Consider the following 24,239-nt stretch of genomic DNA (forward strand, 5'->3'; position numbering starts at 1 on the left):
TGTTTGGTAACGCCATTGTCAATGTTTTCTTTTTAAAATTAACTTTAGTGTTTTTATGTGTTAACATTATTAATAACATTTTTATGTTTACATAACATTTTAAGAACTGTGATCACATCTTATTGTTTTTTGACTCAATCAAACTCCTTAATGTTCATAAAAATTAAGTTCAAGAAAATATTTTTAATAGGTATATTGACCTAGTTGAATTGATGCTGAGTATTGACAAAAAACAGCACTTTCTACTTATCACAAATTCACATTCATGATTTCTATCAGGTCTTGCAAAAATTTTTGGACATGTACAACAAAATAGTCACTTCTGGTTGTCCTAAAATAAAGCTCTAAAAAATAATATTATTAGTACTAGCTAAGATTTATTGATTACCTATTATGTGCTTGGGAATGCTCTAGAATCTTTGTGTATGTGTTAACTCATTTATTAAAAAAACTACTGTATGGTGACTAACATAACATAACAAAAAAAGCAAAAAAAATGTCAAGTTATTACTAATGTCAACATATTTCATATGAAAACTCCACATTGAAGTTTTACTTATGTTTATAAGATAGGCAATGCAGATCCACTTTATTTAAATCCACTTCATTTTAATTTATATAAAAAATGAAGTTATAATATAACTTTCAGGTGAACATTGAAATATAAATATATCTGTAAATAAATTTATAATTTTTTGATGTATGTCCACATTTATATTTCAGTTTACAAATGCTGTTATCATAATCATCAATAATAATTTATTGGAAGCTAAACAGGTTTGTGGTATCAAAAAGGTGTTAAAATTAACTATAATTTTCTTGAATCTATGGAAAACATTTGGTAGTCTGACTTTCACTAGTCTTTCCTTGATAATGACTGCATTTCAAGGAATAATGCACTTTACATGCTTCTCTGGTGGTTAAAAACACATTTCACATAAATGGAGTAAAGGGCATTTAATGAACTGAGCTCTATGCATGTGAAAGCCAACAGCAATATTAGAAATGGTGTTTATTTTATGGCCCAGAAACTGCATTTTAAATGCTAGTATATGTTTATATGACAGTTCTATTAAATATAAAAGAGTCCCATTACAAGGGAAGTCCTTTACACGGGCCTTTTATATGGTCTAAATAGCATACCCAGCCCTGCAACTCCTCATATGAGACATTTTTAGAACCTTATTTATGTTAAAGCCATAACAAACTAGCAACTAGAAAACTATAATGGGCACAAACGGCTAATAAAAATGAGATTGTTGAAAATACTTCTTAATAGCAACTAAGGAAGAATCCTGATAAAACAAAGTCAAGCCTTGGTGTCTCTGGAAGCCTGCCACCCCAGTAATCACAGACCACAGGTACTCCCCCTCTTCCATCTTTGTTGCTTTCTTGGCTGGAAACTAAACAGCCAATGCACTTTAAGATTGGTATTTGCCCTATTTTTCATTCTAGTGCCTACTAAACTGCTGTGCTCTGGGAAAAATCCTAGGATTGTTCCTTCTCTCTCTACTGATGATTTACTGAGTAGATCAGGAGAGTTATGGCAAATGTTGCAAAACTGGTCAAAGGGGAAAGAACGCCAGGATGGGTACGTAGACGAGTCTGCATATGTGTGTAAATGTGTGCATGTGTATTATATAGGTAAGGCCCAGACATGTGAAATCTGGATCACTTCTCAGCTGAACTGCTATGTTTAGACAAGCTAGCTAAAATGAACAGGTCAAATCCTTTATTTATAGAGTAAAAACTATTTGATCTGGGGTAGATATCAGCCCTACAGTCAAACATGTGGGCCAAAGTCATTTTTATTGCTACATCTTACAGAATTCTGAAATGGTTCATGTGGCCATCCATGTGAGCGGAGGAAAAATTCCCACAGAAGAGTAAGCCATTCAAGTATAAAATGTTGCTCGAATCACCAAAAAAAAAAGAAAAACTCAAAACCCCAAACCAAACCAAACCAAAACAAAAACAAAAACCGTACTTGTTTGTATAATTCAGAGTGTAAAACGATGGAGAAAGGAATGACTTGAAGTTCTGAACTAGAAGGAATCTCCTAATGAATTTTGCTTACCCAGGCCCTGGTAGCACTTTACTAAGGTGGCAGCTGAGGCAGACACCAAAATAATCTCTTTCTATGCTTGGGGATACTAGAACCCTGTGAAATATAGTTTGAAAATGACATATAATGTAGTTATTTATGCTATAACAAATGGTTCAAAACCCATACATTTTTGGAGTTGAATGTCAACTTTAAAATCAGTGATATTTGCCTTTCACCTAATGTAGAAATTTGCTCCTCCACATCCATGATGAAGGTCCTCCAGTCCGCTTGTGAGCTCAGTGTTGGGAAGCTCGTGACCTTAAAATTGTCCATATTTATGTGTTAGAAAATTCTTTACAAGACTGTTCCCAACACATAGATGGTTAATTTATATAAGACTGTCATTTGAAATAAAAATGACCACCCCAAAATAGTTGGCTCATCTTATATGCTTGCCACTGCCATTTTTGGAATCTCCCTTTATGACAGAGAAAAATATTTAGTCTATATCTGTATCTCTATCTCTATCTGTGTGTGTGTGTGTGTAATGTATTTTCAGCCTGTGTCATCCTGTTGATCTCCTGAGACCATTGTGTTGAGTAAAAAAGAGAACTGGGAGAAGTAAGGTCTCCCAGGAGGCAGTAGATTTGTTTACATTGGAAAGGCAAGAAAGCCTTGGTGGTAAACTGGAAAAGATCTAGAAACCAGGATACAGCAGCAAGAATGAGCTATCATAAGCAGAATTTTAGGGAAAAGTTTTGTAAGAAATTTCTAGCACATAGCTCTGTTTTTACACAAATATATATAAACAGTTTTTAAATGATATCATATTAACTCATTAATCTATAATCTGTATTTTCTCATTTTACATATTATGGACAGCTCCCCATGTTTTCCCTTGAAGTCATTTTTTAATAAAGCAAGTATTCCATTTTATCGATTTTCTATTATTTATTTAATTAGCAATTAAGGAACTTTCATATTATTACCATTACTTTTCCCCTATAAACAATGCTTCCACATTCTTGTATAATAATCTTTTTTCTTCTATAGGAAAAATCCCAAATGTGGGGTTATTGAATCAAAGGTTATATACAGTTTATATTTTAATGATATTTTCAGATTCTTTTCTTGAAATACTTCCTAAACCAACCCACAAATGTACTAACTTCTTATCATTGCAATCAAATTGAATGTTATCTATCATTTTTAAAAAACGATTAATTTTAGAGAAAGAGAATGAACACTGGGGGTGGGATGTGGGAGGGGCAAAGTGAGAGGGAGAGGGAGTCCCAGGCAGACTCTGAGCTGAGTACAGAGCCTGACGCTGGGCTGTAAGCCATGAGTCCACAATCATGATCCTGAGATCACGACCCCAGCTGAAACCAAGAGTGGGATGCTCAATTGACTGCAACATGTAGGCACCCCATATTATTATCTTTTAAATTTTCTTTATAATGACACTTTAAGTTACATTTTCTTCAACTGCAGTAAATCCCTTGCCCATTTTTCTATTGGATAATTTTATTTTTTATTCATTTGTAGATTTTTAAAAATATTTTTGTATTTGTTGTAGTTTCCTCTCCCTTTCCTTCCTCTCTCCTCCCTTCCCCTCTGTCTCTTTCTCTTCTTTTTTTTTCTTTCTTTCCTTTTAACTCCCAGTCTATTTTTTTCATCTGATCTTGTTCATGGTGTTTTTTTTTTTTTTAATCATGTCTCAAAGTTTTTGTGTGGCAAAACAAATACACCTGTCTATTCTCACATTTCTTCTGAGTCTCCATCTTGTTTAAAAAAAGTCTTCAGTTTATCACAATTTTGGGAATTCATTAGTCCAATGTTCACAATTTTAGTCTTCTATCATACTCTACTATGATGAAGGCATGCAGCTGGAGATATAGTAGAAGGCTTGTCCTCTGGTTTATTGCTACTCCAACATAGCATGTGGAGAAAGTTATTTCTAAAAAATATATAAAATATAAAAAATACTTTTAAAATATAAAGAATTATTTAATGTTACAGTCTGGAGTATTTCTAACAATTGGTTTACTAATTGTTTCTTTTAATTTTAATTTCAGTAGAGTAAACATACAATGTTATATTAGTTTTAGGTGTACAGTATGATTTAATAATTCTATACACTACTCAGTATTCATTGTGATAAGCGTACTCTTAACCCCCATCACTTATTTCATCCATTCCCCCATCTACCTCCCCTCTGGTAACCATCAGTTCTCTATAGTTAAGAGTCTGTTTTTTAGTTTGTCTCTTTTTTCCTTCTTCATTGTTTTGTTTCTCAAATTCCAAATATAAGTGAATTCATATACTATTTATCTCTCTGACTGATTTCATTTAACGTTAATCTCTCTAGATCTATCCATGCTGTTGCAAAAGGCAAGATTTCTTTCCTTTTTATGGCTGAGTAATATTCTGTTGCATAGGTAAACACACCACATATTCTTTATCCATTCATCAATCTGTGGGCACTTGGGCTGCTTCCATATCTTGGCTGTGGTAAACAATGCTAGTGTAAACATCAGGGTGCATGTATCCTCAGTTGTTGGAACATAGGGTAGATATATTTTTAACTTTTGAAGAAACTTTATACTGTCTTCCACAGTTGGCTGCACCAGTTTGCATTCCCACCAACAGTGCACAAGGGTTCCTTTTTTCCACATCCTCACCAATACCTGTTGCTTCTTCTGTTGTTTTTAGCAATTCTGACAGGTGTGGGGTGATCTCTTTGTCGTTTTGATTTGCATTTCCTTGATGGTTAGTGATTGTTATGCATCTTTTCATGTGAATTGACTATCTTAACCTTTGACATCTTTTTCTATCTGCACAATAATACATTTTGGGTTAAGCTCTGATACTTTGTTTTCTTTCTACACTTTCATGACTTTTAAAATTGTACTACCTGTGCCTTAAATACAACATCTCCAAGTTATTTTAAGACCCTGAATATAATACTTTGAACTTGGAATATGAAAAAAAAATTAAAATGTTCTCTATTTTCTTATTCTCCATCTTGAGTTTTCATTCCCTCCTAACCAAGCTGATTCTTCCTGTTTAGAGACTTTCTCCCTGGTTCTTACAACAATATAGTTTCTAATTATGGAATAGAAAGACTCTGAAATATCAATAATATCAATTTGTATTATTTTAGTTCTTTTTAAATCTGATTTCTGATTAAGGGTGCTAGCATCATGATTTGGGGAAGAAATGTTAGTTTTTAACATCTATAAGTTTTAAGATCCCCGAGCGTACTAAGAGAGTTAAAAGAACTTTGAAAATAAAAGGTAAAGTTAGAGGACTAACATTTATGATTTTAAGACATGGGATAAGCTACAGAAATCAAGACAGTGTGATACAAGTACTAAGACAGAGAAATGGAAAACCGGAACAAAATAGTTCAAAAAGTGATTTATATGTAATGAACAACTGATTTTTAACAAGGGTGTGAAGGTAACTCAAATGGGTAAAAAGATCATCTTTTCAACAAAAGGTGCTGCAACAACTGAACATCCATTTGCCAAATAAAAGAATAAATGAACCAATTTTTTATCCTTTCTTCACACTATATGTAAAAATTAACTCAAAATAAGTCACAAGCTTAAATGCAAGACCAAAACCTACGCAATGTCTAGAAGAAAACATAGGAGAAGACCCTTTATGACCTTGGGTTAGGCAAAGATTTCTTAGAGGCAATCCTAAGAGCATAATCCATAAAAGAAAAAAAATAATCAGTTGGATCTTATTAAAAATAAAAATTGTTCCTCTTTGAAAACCACTGTTAAAGAAAGAAAAGGCAAACCAAAACTGGGAGAAAATCTTTGCCAAGTATACATTTGATAAAAAACTAGTATCTAGAATATATAGAAAGCTCTCATAACTCAATAATATGAAAACAAAGAATCCACTTTTTTAAAATGAATGAAAGTTTTGAACATGTAATTCATCTGAGAAATTAAGTGAATAACTAATAAGCACCAGAATAGATTTTCAATATTATTAGATAAATGCAAATTAAGACTACAATGCTAGGGCAGAGATTCATCATAACATCTTATTTCAATAGTCCTTTTATAGAACCCAGCTCTTCCCACGATCCCAGTTCTACCCTAGCTAGCCAACGCCTCAAAGCCAGTGTTCCAACACTTCCTCACAGATCCTTTGAAAGTCTCCAGGCCCCTGCTGTCAGCTGTGATGACCAGCCTCCCTCGCATGTGTATCTGAACTACCACCAGGACTCAGAGGTCACCATCAATCACCAAAATGACCCAGAGATCTACATTACCTATATCTACCTGTCCATGTCTTACTACTTTGACTGCGATGATGTGATTTTGAAGAACCAAAGAAAACTCTTCACTAATTTCATGAGAAGAGGGAACATGTTGAAAATTGATGAAGCTGTAGAACTTGGATGACCACTGTAACCAACTTGTGTAAGATGGGAGCCCTGGGTCCTGACATTGCAGAGCCTATCTTTGACAAGCACACCCTGGGAGAGAGTGACACTGATAGGTAAGTCTTAGGTTGGCTTCTCCTTAGCCATGTGGATAACTTCTGTCACCAAAAGGCTATACATGCATTTGGGTTTATCTTTTCCTTCCCTGTAAGTTGTACCAAAATATCAACGTAACTTCTTTCATTTGTACAATTCTTTCAAATAAAGCAATATTGTTATGCTCCTCCAAAAAGAGAAAAAAAAACCTACAATGAAATAATACTTCACTGCATACCTATTAGAATAGCTAAAAATTTAAAGAGCTGACCATACCAAGTGTTAGCAAGGAACTAGAGCTCTATACATTACTGGTGGGGATGTAAAATGGTGCAGCCACTTTGGAAAAAAGTTGGTTTCTTAAAAAGTTAAACATATATGTATCATATGACCTAGCACTTCCCAGTAGATACTTTCCTAAAAGAAATGAAAGTGTATGTCTATATAAAGACCTATACACAAATGCTCATTTATATATAATAGCCTAAAAGTGGAAACAATTTCAAATTCCCATAAAAAAGGGAACGTGGGGGCGCCGGGGTGGCTCAGTGGGTTAAAGCCTCTGCCTTCAGCTCTGTTCATGATCCCAGGGTCCTGGGATCAAGCCCCACATCGGGCTCTCTATTCAGCAGGGATCCTGCTTCCCCCTTTCTCTCTTCCTGCCTCTCTGCCTACTTGTGATTCTCTCTCTCTCTGTCAAACAAACAAATAAATAAATAAACCTTTTAAAAAAAGTGAATGTGTAAATTAAGTATGATACATCCATCCAATGGACTACTACTCAGTAGTAAAAATGGATGAAATATTTGTAAATGCTACAACATGAATGAATCTCAGAATAATTATACCAACTGAAAAAAGCAAGGAAATGAAAGAACACATCCTATATGATTTCATTTTCATAGAGTTCTAAAAATGCTAGCTAATGTATTCTGACAGAAAACAGATCAGAAGTTGCTTAGAGGAAGCAGGTGAGGACGTACTACAGGTAAGGATTACAGAGTGGTGCAAAGAAACTTTTAAGGGTAATGAATATATTTATTATTTTGCAGGAGTGGCTCAAATATGCATTCTAAATATGTGCAGTTTATATATGTCAACTGAGCCTAGATAAAGCTGTTCAAAAAAAATCTCTGTGTGGCATAAGCTTATGCCACATACACCCATAGGTTTATCTTAAATACATCTTTCAAATGCTACTTTGGAAATGACTTTGAAATGTTGGGTCTAGCACAGGGGTGAGAGCACAGGGAGCAGCAGTGACTGCTCCTTTCATTTGCTTGGGTTCTAGCCACCATCTCTCTGGCATCTTGCTGCTCTCTCTGGCTTTCAGGTCCAAGTTCATGCAGGGTCACTGCTGTTACTGCTTGCTCTTTCCCTGCTTATCTTTTTCTCCCTAACATTTTTCTCAGGGCTTAGATTCTCAGTGAGGTCTTTTATAAAAAGATATGTGCAAAACTTAGAAACACCCCTCTTCCCTTTCGTCCTGAAAAAAACATACTGGTTCTTAATATAAGTGACACTGTTTGGGGGGCGGGGTTCGTTTTTGGTTTATTTTTGGTTAAAGTATTAACTTTAGCCTTCTATCTGACATGTTAAAGTGAGAGAATTAGGGGTGCCTGAGAGGCTTAGTCATTAAGCATTTGCCTTCAGCTTGGGTTATGATCCCAGAGTTCTGGGATCAAGACCTGCATAGGGCTCCTTGCTCAGCAGGAAGTCTGCTTCTCCCTCTCCCACTCCCCCTGCTTGTATTCCCTCTCTTGCTGTCGCTCCCTCTGTGTCAAATAAATACAATCTTTTTAAAAAATTTAAAAAAATAAAATGAATTAGGAGAAGCTATCCTTTTTCTTGTTTCCCTCTGTAATTAATTAATTATTATTAATTAATATTGTATAGTTGGTATACAATATTATATTAGTTTCAGGTGTACAACATAGTGATTTGACAATTCTATACCTTCTGTATTGCTCACCATAGAAAGTGTAGTATTATTATTGACTATATTCCCTATGCTGTACTTTTCATCTCTGTGACTTATTTTATAGCTAAAACTTTGTGCCTCTTAATGCCCATCACCCATTTCACCCATCCCTCCATCCACCTCCCCTCTAGTCTGTTCTCCATATTTATGAGTATGTTCCTCTTTTTTGTTTGTTTAGTTTTTATATCCCTCACTTAGCATAATACGGTCTAGATCCTTCCATGTTGTCACGAATGACAAGATTTCGTTCTTTTTTTACAGCTGAGTAATAGTCCATTGTACGTGTATACTACATTTTCTTTATCCATTCGTCTATCAGTGGACACTCAGGTTGCTTCCATATCTTGTCTATGGTAAATAATGCTGCACTAAACTTAAGGGGACATATATCTTTTCAAATTAGTGTTCTGGGCTTTTTTTGGATAAATACCAGCAGTGTAATTACTGGACTGTATAGTACTTCTATTTTTAGTTTTTTAGAGGAACCTCCATTGGTTGGCATACTTTCTAGTGAAAATTGGTATAAGTAGATATATTTTTTATTAATTTGGCTAAGGAAATTTAACAGTGTGAGGGCTGTCTCCTAGATCTTATCTTGTTCTTGACTTAATTTCAACCTACAGTTAAGCAGCTTATGTGACAAACTGTTTTTTCCTTCTGTGGAAAGCATTCACTATCTTCATGGGTTTCAAGCAACAAAAACTCACAGACCACAGGATTAAGGTACCGCTCTGTGAAAATCTGTCCTGCTTGTTGCTGTGTTAAAGGCTGTGTCTCTCCCTTCCTAGGGCCCCTTCCTTTATCTCTTTCTATGTAACTGTGTGTGGTCTCCTTGCATGTCTATTTTTCCTCCCTCTTCTTTAGCTCTCTTAACTATATCTTAAAGTTAGAATTTTTTTTATTGTTTTATTTATTGAATGGAATGTTTGAATTGCCTTCCTTAAACATAGATAGGTGGCATATTTTATTTCTTTCAAAAAACCACTCCAATTAGAATGAAACAAATTAAATCTAGTTGCTGTATTCCTTTACATGTATGGCCTTTAGTTTGCTTTTCTCTGGGCTAATGATGCCGTTCTCCTCACCTCTCTCCCTGCCAGCTCTAATTAACATGTAACAATGTAGTGAATTATTATAGTTCATAGGCTTATTTATAGATGGTGTCATAAAGTGCATTACCATGGAGTTGACAGTGTATGTATTTGTTATTTTTCTCTTCGAGACTTTTTTTTGGCCTATTTTAATTGCTAATAAAAATAGGATTAAAGTAAATCTACTTAGGTATATGTATTTCTAAAAACTTGCTTATTTTACAAAATTGTCATCCTCCAAGAAAGGACTTGGTAAATTCATTTTGATTATGAAATCAGTAGCGGTCAATGAGAAATGTCAATTATTTTATATTGGCGTTGGCTACTTTTCTTATCTTTGGATAAGAAGGCAATTGTGACCATACCATTTATACTCACAGAATATCAAGGACACTGGTTTTAGATATTCAGTTTCCCACAGTATAAGACCCTTGAACTTCTCAGAAAATTTACTTCCTAAACTATTGCTAATCATCTGTGAGTCTGGTATTCTATCATAAAACATAAAGCCATGGACTACCAACAATTAAAGTGCAATATGCAATAATAATAGAGCGAGGCAAATGAGAGAGCTTATTAAAAAGTTTTGGAAACTTTAAGCAAAAATTATTATATATTGATTCAGTCAATTCTGCAAGGAGCTTTGGGGAAAAAAAAAAACCCTGCTTAAAAATCCAGTACCTCTAATTCTGTATTACATTTTAGTATTTTAATCACAGAGAATAAACAGCACAAGACAGACGATTTTTTTTTAATACAAGCTGAAGAGAACTTCTTTTGCAGCTTCTTTATTGTATTACTATCTCTTTCCACCCTTGCTCTTACTCTGTGACTTCCTGATAAAGAACCGTTATAAAATTTCCAGAATTGCACCCACCTGCAGCAGCAAGATTGTAAGATAGGAGTATTTCCAGAAGGGGAGTTCAACCGCATTCCCACTGACCTCTGGGGGTATAAAGCAGCCTCAGAGTGACAAGGAGAAGTGAGGCTCTTTGACAATAGATACCTATTTAGAAGATGCTCTTCCCTGAAACCCCCACCCTGGCCCATGGGCTTTCTGTCCTTTGAGAAAACAATGATGTCTGAGCAATTAATGCTCCTCTATGGACAGACCAATAGGCTGATGGAATGTTACACTGAATCTGGAATAAGAAGTGACCATCACCGAGACAAGGAGAAATCACAAGAGCAGCTCAAATTCGAACAGATGTCAGCCTTGGGTATTTCCATACTGCAAAGAACACATACTCTTGGAAAAGAGCAGCCAGCAGGCCTAGCAAGCTTTATTCAAAAGGCTGAGGGTCTCAGGGTGAGACTAATTCCTCATGCCTGCCTGGAAAGGAGAACTGGAGGCTGCAGCTTTCCCTGGGATTTTTTTTTTTTTTAATATTTTACTTATTTATTTGACAGAGATACACAGCAAAAGAGGGCACGCAATCGGGAGGAGTGGGAAAGGGAGAAGGAGGCTTCCTGCCAAGCAGGCAGCCCAGTGCAAGGCTCGATCCCAGAACCCTGGGATCACAACCTGAGCCAAGGCCGACACTTCATGACTCAGCCACCCGGGCGCCCCTTTCCCTGGGATTCTTAAAAGACAACGAACTTCTGGTAGCAAGGGCTGATGTTTATCTCCTCTTTTGCTGCCTAAAGTCAACACTAGACTGAGACCAGGGCAGCAGTATCCAGACCTTGGTTTCTTGAGTTGAGATCAGTCCCAGAATTCCTTACTCTATGGCCTCATTTGCCTTCGTAAAGTCACGAGAGCAGCCCCCACCATGCTACTGCCATCCATGCTGCCCTAACCTCCATATGGGCTCTTCTCAACTGCAAGCAGGGAATATTCTTGCCAACCCTATGCCCTGGGGATGGTCTGAGCTCAAAGATTTGCCATGTCAAATGGGCACCAATCTAGGAAGAGGCAGATTTCAGATTACGTGGGAGGAAGAGCTGGTATTAGGAGTAAGAATTGATTTAAATGAGGTGGATCAAGTTGGGGATAAAGATGACTAGGTTCAAGGCTGTTGTGACATCACTGAGTGATCAAGAATTCATGAGCACCTGCTCAGGCTTAAAGGATTATCCAAGACTAAAGCAAGGAGGACTCAAGGCTAGGGACCTCTAATATTATATCAGTAATAGTTATTAGTTGAAGTTTTTCTATATTCCATATTAGCTAAATAGTTGGTGGATATTTGTTTATCCTCAATAACTATTGAGAACCGTTTTAGGTGGATGTCAACAAATATTTATAAAGAACTTATTTTGTGCTGGATTAAATGCTTAATTATGTGGACACTCAGGTTGCTTCCATATCTTGTCTATGGTAAATAATGCTGCACTAAACTTAAGGGGGCATATATCTTTTCAAATTAGTGTTCCGGGCATTTTTGGATAAATATCAACAGTGTAATTACTGGACAGTATAGTACTTCTATTTTTAATTTTTTAGAGGAACCTCCATTGGTTGGCATACTTTCTAGTGAAAATTGGTATAAGTAGATATATTTTTTTATTAATTTGGCTAAGAAAATTCTAGAACTCATTTGGCTTGTTCCTCATTGCTGTGCACTGGAGAACTTCCATTCTCTAACTGAAGAGGACTCTTCAATGCAGCTTCTTTATTCAGTTCAGTTGTGTTCAGTTGTGTTCAGTTGTGGCCTTTCTGTTTCAGTTTCTATCTGAGTCATAAAGGCCTCTTCTGCTGGATACAGCAGTCTTGAGCACAGAGATACAGGTACAGGATTCACAGCATTCTTACCTTATATGATAAAATTGGATATTTGAGGTGTGTTAATATTTGCTTGGAAAGACACTTAAAAACTAATCTTTTTTCTAGAGTCATAGTTCTCTCTCACCTAAACAGAACTTTAAAGATATATATATTAGAAATATATATTTATATAAATATATATATTATATATATATTGAAAAAATATATATCTTTCTCTAAATGTGATTTGGTATAGAGAAAGTCCCTTCTTACATAACAAAGAAGAGGAGGAAACTGTTACATATGCACTTATTGGTTCATATTCTAACAGAAGTAGTCACAGTGTAAACAAAACCATGTTGAAATGTTTTTAGGTAGGACAACACTGCATCAGTCAGGTTTTGGTAAGGGATTAAGAAACCAGTGTAGGCAGTTCAAGTACGTGGTATTGGACACAGGGAGCTAGATGTCTTTAAAAATCAATGGGAAAACTAGAGGAGCAGAAGTGGAGGCTGCAAACTGGACATTTACATTCAAGGTCACACCATTGCAACAAGGATCTACAGGCCAGGAGACTGCTGCCACCCCACCCATCCCTCACCCAGAATCTGGAGAGAGACCAGGGAACACTGAGTCTGGCTGCTGTATACCCATGGTCTATCCAGCACGGCCACAGGAAGATGGCCTGTCCCACCCTTCCGCCTTCTAAATCTCTCGGGAGTGCTTCTCACTGGTGGAAACTAAATCATGTCCAAGATGCAAAATCAGTCCCTGGTTGCAAAAAAGCTTCAGAAATATAGTGTTTGCCTTTCCACCTCTAAAGGAGATAGGGGAGGTTGTAGAGGGCAAAAACTATCTAGTCTACATCTGCTGTCATGTTATACTAAAAATACAGGAAACATTGCTATTATCTTCCATGAGCATAGGATCTCTGGCAAAGTTAATGTGTTACCAACAGATTGGAGACTTCAAGGGTCCAAAACTACAGGCTATACTTACCAGGATAATTAAGTTATATAAAAATTTTTTTTGGTAAATTCAAGTATGCTCTTCATAAGAAATGATATGATTATGCCATTTTAAATTCTCACCTCTATGATTCTTACGGATTAAGTATTTTTGACATTTTTGCATATAAATAGCTTGAAATTTTTGAGTAAAATGAACCACTAATTGAACAAAATAATTTAGATTTTCATTAACAAGAAATCTTAGAGTTGTAATCAACCTAATAAAGATCATATTGATAATTATGTTTGTGTTGATTTTTATTTTTATGAATAAAATGAACAATGCTAATAACGCTAATTTTAGTGTATTAAATTTTCCTGTGGTTCAGTTTTCTTTTCCTTCTTCTGTGACTAGATGTGGGACCTAACATATATCAGAATGTTATTTTCTGGTATGAAACACACAAAAGAATATTAAATTGTTGAATAATAGTAACTGAAAAATGGAGAAATTTTTCTAGTCTTCAGCTGGTGCAGGAAACAGACTGAGGCAGGAATTTGCCTGTAGGTGGTTAATTGGTGAGTGTTTTTTTTTTTTTTTGTATACAGAGCTGCAGTTTTTCACTTTCTGTGTATTAAACACTTTTTAAAAAAAAATTTTTTTTTCCAATTTATTTATTTTCAGAAAAACAGTATTCATTATTTTTTCACCACACCCAGTGCTCCATGCAAGCTGTGCCCTCTATAATACCCACCACCTGGTACCCCAACCTCCCACCCCCCCGCCACTTCAAACCCCTAGGGAGGGAGACAAACCAAAAGTGACTCTTAATCTCACGAAACAAACTGTGGGTTGCTGGGGGGAGGGGGGTTGGGAGAAGGGGGGAAGATTATGGACATTGGGGAGGGTATGTGCTTTTGGGTAAATTGGAAGGGGAGATGAACCATGAGGTGAGTGTTCTTGAAAGAAACACCCATGAGGGCTGAGGGACACAAGCTTGGGCAGAGAGAGTAGCTGAGCTAATCACAGGGCTCAGAGGATCCTTCAGAGTTGTGAAAACCCTTTAGACTTGTCCTGAGTCAAGGCAAGAAGGCTGACCCTTTGTATACCTGTCTTGACCATCCTGGATGTGGACAATGTCCAGGGAATAGGTGTCACCTTGGGTGAGAGAGTATCTTTCTAAAAAAGGAAATGTGTAGAGAGGAACTCATCTATTAGTAGTCAACACCCTTGTATCTGGAAGTGTCCTAGCTCTTAAGGAGGATCTGGCTGGCAAACCACAACATAGACCACACCTCTGATATACACCACATTAAAGACACTCTAAGAGAGCCTTAATTTTCAGTGCTGCCTTATTTAAGGAAAGCATTATTTGCTTGGACATGTTGATGCATTCTGTATCAAAAATACAGTGTATGTCCTGTTAAGTTTTAAATTCTGGAAAACATTGAGCTTAGCCTGTACCTAGATGCACAGACTATAGTATCTTTCTATGTCAGAAGAGAGTTTCAGTTTATTTTATAACTACTTTGAGAAAGTCAACTTCAATTCTGTGTTGTATGAATTATAACTACTATGAATGTTCTCTTATTAATCTAGCCTAATGGATACAGGTATATGGGTAGCCTATTTTCCAGACAACTTTAGGTATCTTGCATGAGAAAAGATTTTGTTTTTAATCTTATGTATCATGTTATAAAAAAATGAATCTTGAACCTTTAAGAATCAATCCAGTTTTATTTCCATTATTAAACTAATACTTCAGATCCTTCAATGAATAAGTTTCAGTTTTATGAATTATAGAGTACAATACTGTCTGGCTAGTTAAAATTAAAGGAAAGGATACATAATTTCTAGTTATATTTGCCTTACACTGTCTTATATTGGAAGTCAAGTAATCTATAAAGCTGTATAAACAAGAAGGCATGTAACAGAGACATGAAGTTGATCTTGTGGAACATCCAACAGAGATCATGTACTTAATTAGAGGAAGTTACTTCAGAACGATAATATATGTGGGGTGGCTCAGTTGGTTGAGTGGCTGACTTTTGATTTTGGCTCAGGTCATGATCTCAGGGTTGTGGGATTGAGTCCAATGTTGGGTTCCAGGCTCAGCATGGAGTCTGCTTGGAATTCTCTCTCCCCCTCTCCCTGTGCCCTTCCCCATGCTAGCCTCACTCCAAATAAACAAATAAATAAATAAAATATTTTTTAAAATGATAATGTATGTAACATATACAATTATAGAAACATAGGCATGCAAAAGTTGTTACTGAGTTTGGCTCAGGAGCCAAGTGATCAATCTGTGTTACAGAAAAGAAAAATTTTACTATTCATCAGCAGCGATCAGCAAAGAAAGAAAATTAAGAGGGAGTTTTAAAGAGACAAATAAGGAGAAACTTTCAAGTGAAGAAATTGGAAGCAAACCTTGGGAAATACAATTGATACAAAAAATCAGTCATGGTTGAAGATAAATCATATTATGATTGCTGTATTAACCACCATAGGAATGACAACTATTTTTCTAGAGAATATTAATATTCTAGTATTTTCTGGTATTCACTAGACCTTGCTTCTTCTGCCAAATTTATTTTCTTAAAATATATCTTTTCTTCAGAGAGATTGCTATTACTGATCTTTCAAAAGCTCATGGGAATAGTTTTCTCCTTTCTTCTAGTTGCATTTAAATCATTCTGAGACTTTTCTAATCAGACACACATTTGGCTGCTGAACAAAGAACTGGCTCACCAGTCACTTAATTACCTGAGGCTGTAACAATGATTCATTTACACTAAGATGATTAAGGAATGCTTATGTTCTAGCTGAAAGCCAAGAATCCAATGGTGAACATCAATGACTTTTTATGAATCTGGGGGATATTCTACCCCAAATTTCTCTTATCATCAAGTAAAAAACAAACAAAACAAAATACAAAAACAAAAACAAAACAAAAAAATAAGAACACTGAAATTACCTTGCAAAATTAACTTTGGAAGTTGGAATATCCATTATATAGATCAATTTTATGTATTATGGCCTCTTTCTTGGCTGTCAGTTGTTTTGAAGTGACCAAATGAGACTCACCACATAAAACCAAGGTATCGTAACAAGGGACAAGAGAGAAATAGCATTATCACTAAAGACACCTATCTTCCAAAACACCATGATTTCTCCAGGCTGAGCACTGAATCTATTTGACCTGATATGCTCAGTGTTTCCCAGCATACCATGGACCTCTGGTTTCTCGTATCAGCATCCCCACAGTCAACCTGACTTTAGCTGCACTACACAGTTCCAGGCAACCTTGGGCTCACCTTAGCTGACAGCATCCTACCTCCAGGCCCATGTTCTCTGTGATGGCCTTCCTGCACTTAAAAGTAGCCCACATGTTGGAGCAAGTTTTAATGTCCTGATGCAATCCTCACTGAGGAGGGATAGAAACTGGTAGTTAAATACCCCATCTTCCTCCCCTTCTTCAGAGGACAGTTCTAGGAGGCATTCTGTACATTTCCCAGGCAGTCCCAGAGGAACTGAGCCCATTGTGCAAAGTAGCAACCTCAGTGATGCACCTAGAGGCTGGATGTTCCTCCTTCCTTGCCTCACTTCTCTCCCCATCACTTCTCCCAGGGACCACCTCCCAAATAAGAAACCTTAATCTAAAAACCAAGTTCTTAAAAAAAATAAAAAATAAAATAAATAAAAAATAAAAACCAAGTTCTTGTCTTGGCTTGCCTTTTAGGGGAGCCCTGATTAACACACTTCTGATTATTGTTATTATCATCATCATTAATAATTATCATTTCGCGACGCCTGGGTGGCGCAGTTGGTTGGACGACTGCCTTCGGCTCAGGGCGTGATCCTGGAGTCCCGGGATCGAGTCCCACATCAGGCTCCCAGCTCCATGGGGAGTCTGCTTCGCTCTCTGACCTTCTCCTCACTCATGCTCTCTCTCACTGTCTCTCTCAAATAAATAAATAAAATCTTTAAAAAAAAAAAATAATAATAATTATCATTTCATCTCAAAAATGAATAATCTCAAATCCTCCCTGATTAAATTTGGTAAATATTAAGTTTATGTATGTACTTGGGTCTCTATTTTTGGACTGTTTTGTTCCATTGATAAATTTATATATGGCTTAGAATTATGTCTACATTATAATATATTAGTATACATTAACTTATGCTTGCCTTTAATTTTTTCTCCTTTTCAAGATATTTGCAGCTTTTCTCAGTGATTTATTTTCATAAATAAATCTTAAATAAATAAATCTTATTTCATAAGAATTTTAATATAATTTTATCCATTTCTAAGATTATTCATATTCATAATTACAGTAAATGATTTCTGAAATTGCATCACTTAAATGTGAATTTGGAAAAATTGCATCTTAAATATTTTGTTGCTTCATTCAGAGAGAAGATGTATTTTCCCAAGCATCTTAGTGCTTTTGCGCTACTTATAAAAAAAATACCACATACTGGGTGGCTTATAAACTGCAGATATTTTTTCTTCACAGTTTTGGAGGCTGGGAATTCCAAGATCAAGGAGGCAGCAGGTTCTGTCTGGTGAGGGCCCACTTTTTGGTTCAGAAGTGGTCATCTTCCTTCTTGTAACCTTCTCCTTGTGGAAGGAGCAAGAGGGCTCTCTAGGGCTTCTTTCATAAGGGCACGAATTTTCTTCATGAAGTCTTCACCCTCATAATATAATCACCTCCCAAAGGCCCTACCTCCTAATACCATCACATTAGGGGGTAGTTTTCAATACAATTTTGGAGGAATACAAACATTCAATCTATAGCACTGAGCATTCAGATATTACTATTATATTTTCTTTAAGTCCTGTGCTTTTCTTACAAAACTATTCCTAAGGATTTTTTGTTTGTTTGTTTGGTTTGCTATTATTGACTGATTCTTGTTTTTCAGTTTGGATCTTTAACTGGTGGCTAATACAAAGAAAGTCTTTTTTTTTTGTTATTTTTTTTTCTTTTATCTGATAACTTCACTAAATTTCTTTATCATCGGTTTTGTATTCATCTCATAAGGATGTATGAGCAACTTTTCCTCCTCTTCTTTAATATGGGTTAATTGTATTTGTTTTCTCATGGCATTTATTAAAGCCTCCCAAGTGTTGCTGAATTATAGTAGTGTTCGCAGGTATCTTTCACATTGTTCAGATTTTTAGTGGAAATTATCTCAGTGGGTTATCTGAGTGGAAATATCTAACTATTTCATACACTAGAGTTTAGGTTACTAGTGTTTATCAACTTAAGTAGTTTTCCTCTGTTTCCATTTTATGTAGAGATTTTATTATGAGGTTTAACATAATTTTAGGAATTGAGGGGGTGGAATGGATTGAGAGGAGAATGTCTCATTTTATATACAGAGAGAAAGAGGCCAGTAAGTCCGAGAGTTTGATGAAAATAAACAAATTATTTAGCAAGGTTGTGAATGGGGAGAGTTACATCTGAAGTTTATAGGTGGAGAGAGATGGGCTTGAGAAAGAGGGCAGAACTCCTTCTCTGGCAAAGGGGGAAAAAGGGAAGGCAAGGTTCTTGGAGCCCCAGAGAAACTCTGACTTGAAGAAGGGGACTGTTTCTTTCTTTGTGAATGACCTCATCTCTTTTCATGAAAGAGACTGGTTGTAAAATGGACAGAAAAACAGGACTTATCTGAGGTTTGAGATTGACAGGTGTGAATGACAGATTGTGTCACAAGGCTATAGGACTCAGATTGGTCAACATGAACTGGGGCACAGGAAAACTTAAGGAATTTAAACAAGTGTTGATTGGTGATAGTGAATTCAAGGGGGCTGATGGATGTAAAGAGGCTACTATATGGTCAAAGGGGGTGATGTCAAGATTCCACATGAAAGAGTGTCTCACATGCTGAAGGTGGATGAAATGGTTTAGCAGAGTAGTTATGAATGCACTTAAAATCAGAGCACTCCAAGGCAAGAGTTTTGAAAGTGCCATGAGCATGGAGACTGAAGGAAATTTAAATTGATAGTAGAGTTTGGAAAGAAAGAACAGAAACAAACCAGGGCTGAGCCACTGAAAAAGCTCATATCTGACGATGGCATTAGTGAGGTGAGATTCTGGGGGTTAGAAGGAGAATTCAATCGGCTGACAGATGTACACCTAGATGGGAAGGTATTGCTGGGCAAGAGAGGAACATGTGTTCATGAGTCTGTAGATGGGCGAGGCAAGTGAGCATAAAAAGGAGTATGAAGCAAGAAATCACAAGTTAGTTTGGAATCTATGTGCTATTTGCATCTGAGTTTGGTGATCACGCTGTATCTTATCAATGGAGGGCTGTGTAAAACATCCAGACCCAAAGTTTCGACTAGAACTTAATGGTGGGTGACTTTGCAAAACCTTGTTTTACAGGAGCTCAGAGAAGTTAAGAGATGTGTCCAAGAATATGTAGCTAATAAATGATGGAAGAAGAATCCAAAATAAGGGGGCGCCTGGGTGGCTCAGTGGGTTAAAGCCTCTGCCTTCAGCTCAGGTCATGATCCCGGTGTCCTGGGGTCAAGCCCCGCATCGGGCTCTCTGCTCAGCAGGGAGCCTGCTTCCTCCTCTCTCTCTGCCTGCCTCTCTGCCTACTTGTGATCTCTGTCTGTCAAATGAATGAAGTGAATCTTTGGAAAAAAAAAAAAAAGAAAAGTTAAAAAAAAAAAATCCAAATAAGGTCTCAGCTCCAAAGCCCATTTTTGCCCCATTTCACAATGGTTCTATTTGAAGTTTGGTTAGCTTTACAAGTTTACGCAGCTAGGAAACGAGAGATGGAGGATTCAAACTTAGGTAGGTCTGACTTCTAAGTTCATGAAAATTAGCATTTAATAAGACTAATTAGACCATTTAAAAAACTTTGATGTCCATAGCAGGTCCAAAAAAGCACCACATATCTTTCATTCATAAATTTCAATAATTCGTGTGTATGTGTGCTTGATTTGGTGAATGCATGTAGCAAGTTGCCTTAAGAAAGATGTTAAGAAGTCTTGAAGTGTGACCTACCGCTAGCTTGCTCCTTTCCCCAAGCCTTAGTGCTAAAATTGGGTAAACCTGGGTGTTTGACAATAACTACTTTATTCACACAGCAATGGGGATTATGCTGATGCCATTCCTCCAATGACAGACGTCATGCAACTAGAGCTCAGACAGAATCCTGGTGCATTTCTTGAGCAGCAGAAAGCATCAGAGTTCAGATATACAGAAGAAGTATTGGATACTTTCCTTAGAAGATAAAACAGGAGGTAGGTGGGAGTCTTTTATGGGTATGAAAGATTAGAAGACACTTAACTCCTAGCTTTATCTTTGCAACTAATTCTCTGTGTGACTTTGGAAAGACTGCTTAACCTCTGTCTAGATGGGGCTGGCCATACCTTACCATCTAGCTGTGCATCCATCAGCTCATTAGATTCTCGTTCTAACCCCCCAGAATCCCCAAAGTATTCCACTGTCTTTGTGTTTATTTACCTCTTGCATTTTCTAATATTGTGACTTATTTTTCTGTATTTTGTTTTCATCTGTTAAAACGTAAATTCCCTTGTAATGGACTGATGGCTATGATAGAATTCCTCTCGAAAGCACAATAAGGGTAGACATGGAAAAATGATATAGCAGGTAAACTGACCTTTTAAAAAGTGTTAATTAATTAACATACAGTGTATTATCAGTTTCAGATGACAGTTTAGTGCTCCCTACTTCTTATATGTCCTCCAAACCTGTCTCTTCTGGACCTCATCCTGGATCTCACACAGAGGCAATGCACACTATGATTCTACCCCTGGGCCAAGATCATCTGGGTTTTAATCTTGGGTTCATCATCTCTCAGCTGTGTGACACAGGGAAAAATACTTCACAGTTCTTTGCTCCAGTTTTCTCATCTGGGGAGATGATGGTTCCCACCTTATTAACACATTGTGCTCATTAAATGTTTTAATGTAGAAAAGTTTAGCATAGTGCATGGCATACAGCAAATGAACAATATATGTTGTATGAAAGATAGGGTTAGATGTTTCTGGGTGACTTATGTAACCAATTAGTTGTACATATGAACTCATGGATGGCTATGATTATGACTATACATTTTTTTCTACCCTTGAACATGAATGTGCATTTTCCCATTTTTGTATATTAATGATATGAATGGAATTCCCAGCAATGGCTTACTATGGAGGCAGACATTTTGGGTAAGAACCCTTCCCGGGTTCTCAGATCACACCATATAATCTCCCTTGGAATCACAGAGCGGGCTCTGTGAAAGCACAGATTGACAGCATTGTGCCGAAGGCTGTCCACACTTGCTAACACCCCTGACAAGAGTGAACAAAACTTATTACAAGAATCACCAGAGTCGCATTTCTTATTGCTCCCCTTAAATGGTGTTCGTGTGGCAACTATATGTGTTTACAGTTCCCACTAGGCTCCTGTCTAAAAGAACTATGAAAGCATCATAGGGCATCTCTAAATGCAATTATTTCCCTCTGTGCCAATCTTCAATATCTCTCTACCTATGGGATCCTATGCTGCAGGTCCTGCTTCTATTGACTTCGAATGGGAGAGAAAAGACTATGGATTGGTATAATCTCTTGTCTTGAAATAATAGTCTATATTTTAGAAGTTGGTAACTATTCAATGTGTGAGCAGAAAGCCTGCATTTCTTTTTCAACTGTTATACATTTCCTTTTAGTAAAATTTTAGGACAATTTTTTCTCCTTTTCTGGTTAGGACCAGAAAATCATAGAGAATGTAAGTAAACTAAACAGAAAAACAAATCAGAAGGAATCTCTCTTTTACCAATGTCATGCTTTGCTTCATTAGTTGAATTTGACATTTAGAAATTTATGAAAGGTTTGCCATTATGGGTATGAGGACTTTTCCACATGGCATAGGCATTTTCTACTGAGTCCATTTGGCAATTTTAAGTGTCAAGTGCTAAAGTAATTAAACTCAGGCATCTAAGTGGTTTGCTTGAATAACCAATGGGGCTCTTTATTATAAAACCCAACCTGGTCAGGGATTGGTTTAAAAGAAACCATGTAATTTGTTAATTAGTATTTTTTTTAATAAAAAATTTACAGTAAGTATTTTGGAAAGCAAAATGAAAAGGACATATGAAATATTTCTGTCTGAACCAGAAGAATATTCAGAATCTAGAGCAGAGCTCCAAAGCTAAATATCCAACTGAAAATATCAAGAACAGCTGCAATGTGTAGTGGCTTGGGAATAATGATGGGAGCTACCTGGGATTGTTTTCCTTTATAAGATTGGTATTTTTGTCTTCTATTCTTTACCATACTCCAAAGTGTCCTGACTAATAAAGATTATTCTGTGAATGAAATGAATGACTAAAACGACCTCTATAAACCTCCAGGGGGCTACAAATCCTGTCCATGGCCGTGTGTCTTCTACTAGAGGAAAAGGTCTCACATTATTTAGACATATTCACGAGGTACTTCTCCATTCAGTTTTCAAACATATTTTGTTTTGCACTTTTTACTTACAATAACTATCTCTTTCATTGAAGGGACATTTAAACAACTTCAGGGGAGAAGAAGCACAAGGTAAGATATCTATATTTGAAAAAAGATATTAAAATATCAAAAAGCATGGGGGAGAAAACACTCATGTTTCCCATTTCTTTTCCAAAACAAAGGAAGTAAGAAATTCTTTCATGGTTTTTATTTGTTTTTCAAATCACATTGTCCTCAACTTTTAAAATAATAATCTTCCTTGACAGTCATTTAATAATTGTGAGTGATCTATGACTTCATTATAAAGTATTCATCTAATGATCTATTTCCTCTACCCCAGGGGCCAAGTACAAAGCTAGGGAATTATCTTGGTGATACTTTTAATAACTTCCTGTGGGATTGTGAACCTCAACCGAAGCTGACTCTGCAAAGGAGTTAATCATGTAATTTCACAGATTAGACACCACAGGGTTACTAATGAGAAACTTCAGTTTGGTGATAAACTTTTTTTTTCCAGGAATATTTTGAGAGGCCCGTAACCTTTGGCTGACACCCAGCAAGGCTATTAGTTTAACCATGGGATGCACTACCAAATGCATGAGAGTCAGCGGAACTTCTTTTCTGAAAGTTGATTTGTAAGAAAAGTTTGGTTAAAGAGACCACAGAAACAGATGGAATGGGTGAAAGGGGACAAAAAGACAAGCATCAAGAAACTTGACTTCCGTTGGTTGGCATAACTGCAGCTTCTAGTGTCTTTTCAACCATATGTTCAAGATGGAAACTGCAGCTCACATTTAAATGTCACGCTGCCCTTGGTTCCATAAACATGTATCATCCATCACTAAATATTTAGATCTGAATTGTTGAAGCTGAGTTCTGTGCCAGGGGTAGGGGGATTAATTCCTCTCAAAGTCCTCACATGATGGATTTTCCACTGAAGTAAACATCCGAGAAGAGCTCACACTAAAGCCATAAAATATATAAATAAAGTTAAAAGTTTAATTAAGTCAACATTATTTAAAGTGGTTGTCATATTTTACGGTGAACTTTCCATGTTTATTTTGTATAACTCCTAATAAATAGCCCCTCCTGATCAGACAAAAAGCACAGCTAGGTTAAAGTCAAGGGCTCTAAACTTAGGACCGGAAGAATATTCCTGAGTTGGGGATAAGACAACTTTTTTTCATTCTGTTTTTGTTTCAGAAACTAGCCTGTTAGCCAGACACTGAGTCAGTATCTTAAACAGACAAAATGTTTGAAAACCCTTCAAGGCTTTATCAGTTGGATTATGGGGAAACATACCCACACAGATCGGAACACAGAATAGCATATAAAGAAGAATAGCCCAAGTGATAGAATGAATTTCATTTTTTAAAATTTCTTATAAAAATAGAAAGCATAAGAAGAAAAATAGCTGGTTCAAGTTAAATTCATACTGGGTTATTGACTTTTTGAAATGTTTTCTTAAAAGCTGGATCAT

The 24,239-nt window shown here is 36.4% G+C and overlaps 1 long non-coding RNA gene across 1 annotated transcript in view; it reads left to right on the plus strand.

The window, feature by feature from the left end:
- Window positions 1–23,722, plus strand: part of LOC122906506 — a 49,806-nt gene extending 26,084 nt beyond the window's left edge. Inside the window, exons 2-4 of the long non-coding RNA XR_006384552.1 lie at window positions 20,381–20,536; window positions 22,813–22,849; window positions 23,277–23,722. This is a non-coding gene — a long non-coding RNA (uncharacterized LOC122906506). The remainder of the gene's footprint in view (window positions 1–20,380; window positions 20,537–22,812; window positions 22,850–23,276) is intronic.
- Window positions 23,723–24,239: the final 517 nt, after the last annotated feature.

Source organism: Neovison vison, chromosome 1, assembly GCF_020171115.1.
Source record: "Neovison vison isolate M4711 chromosome 1, ASM_NN_V1, whole genome shotgun sequence".
NCBI lineage: Eukaryota > Metazoa > Chordata > Mammalia > Carnivora > Mustelidae > Neogale > Neogale vison.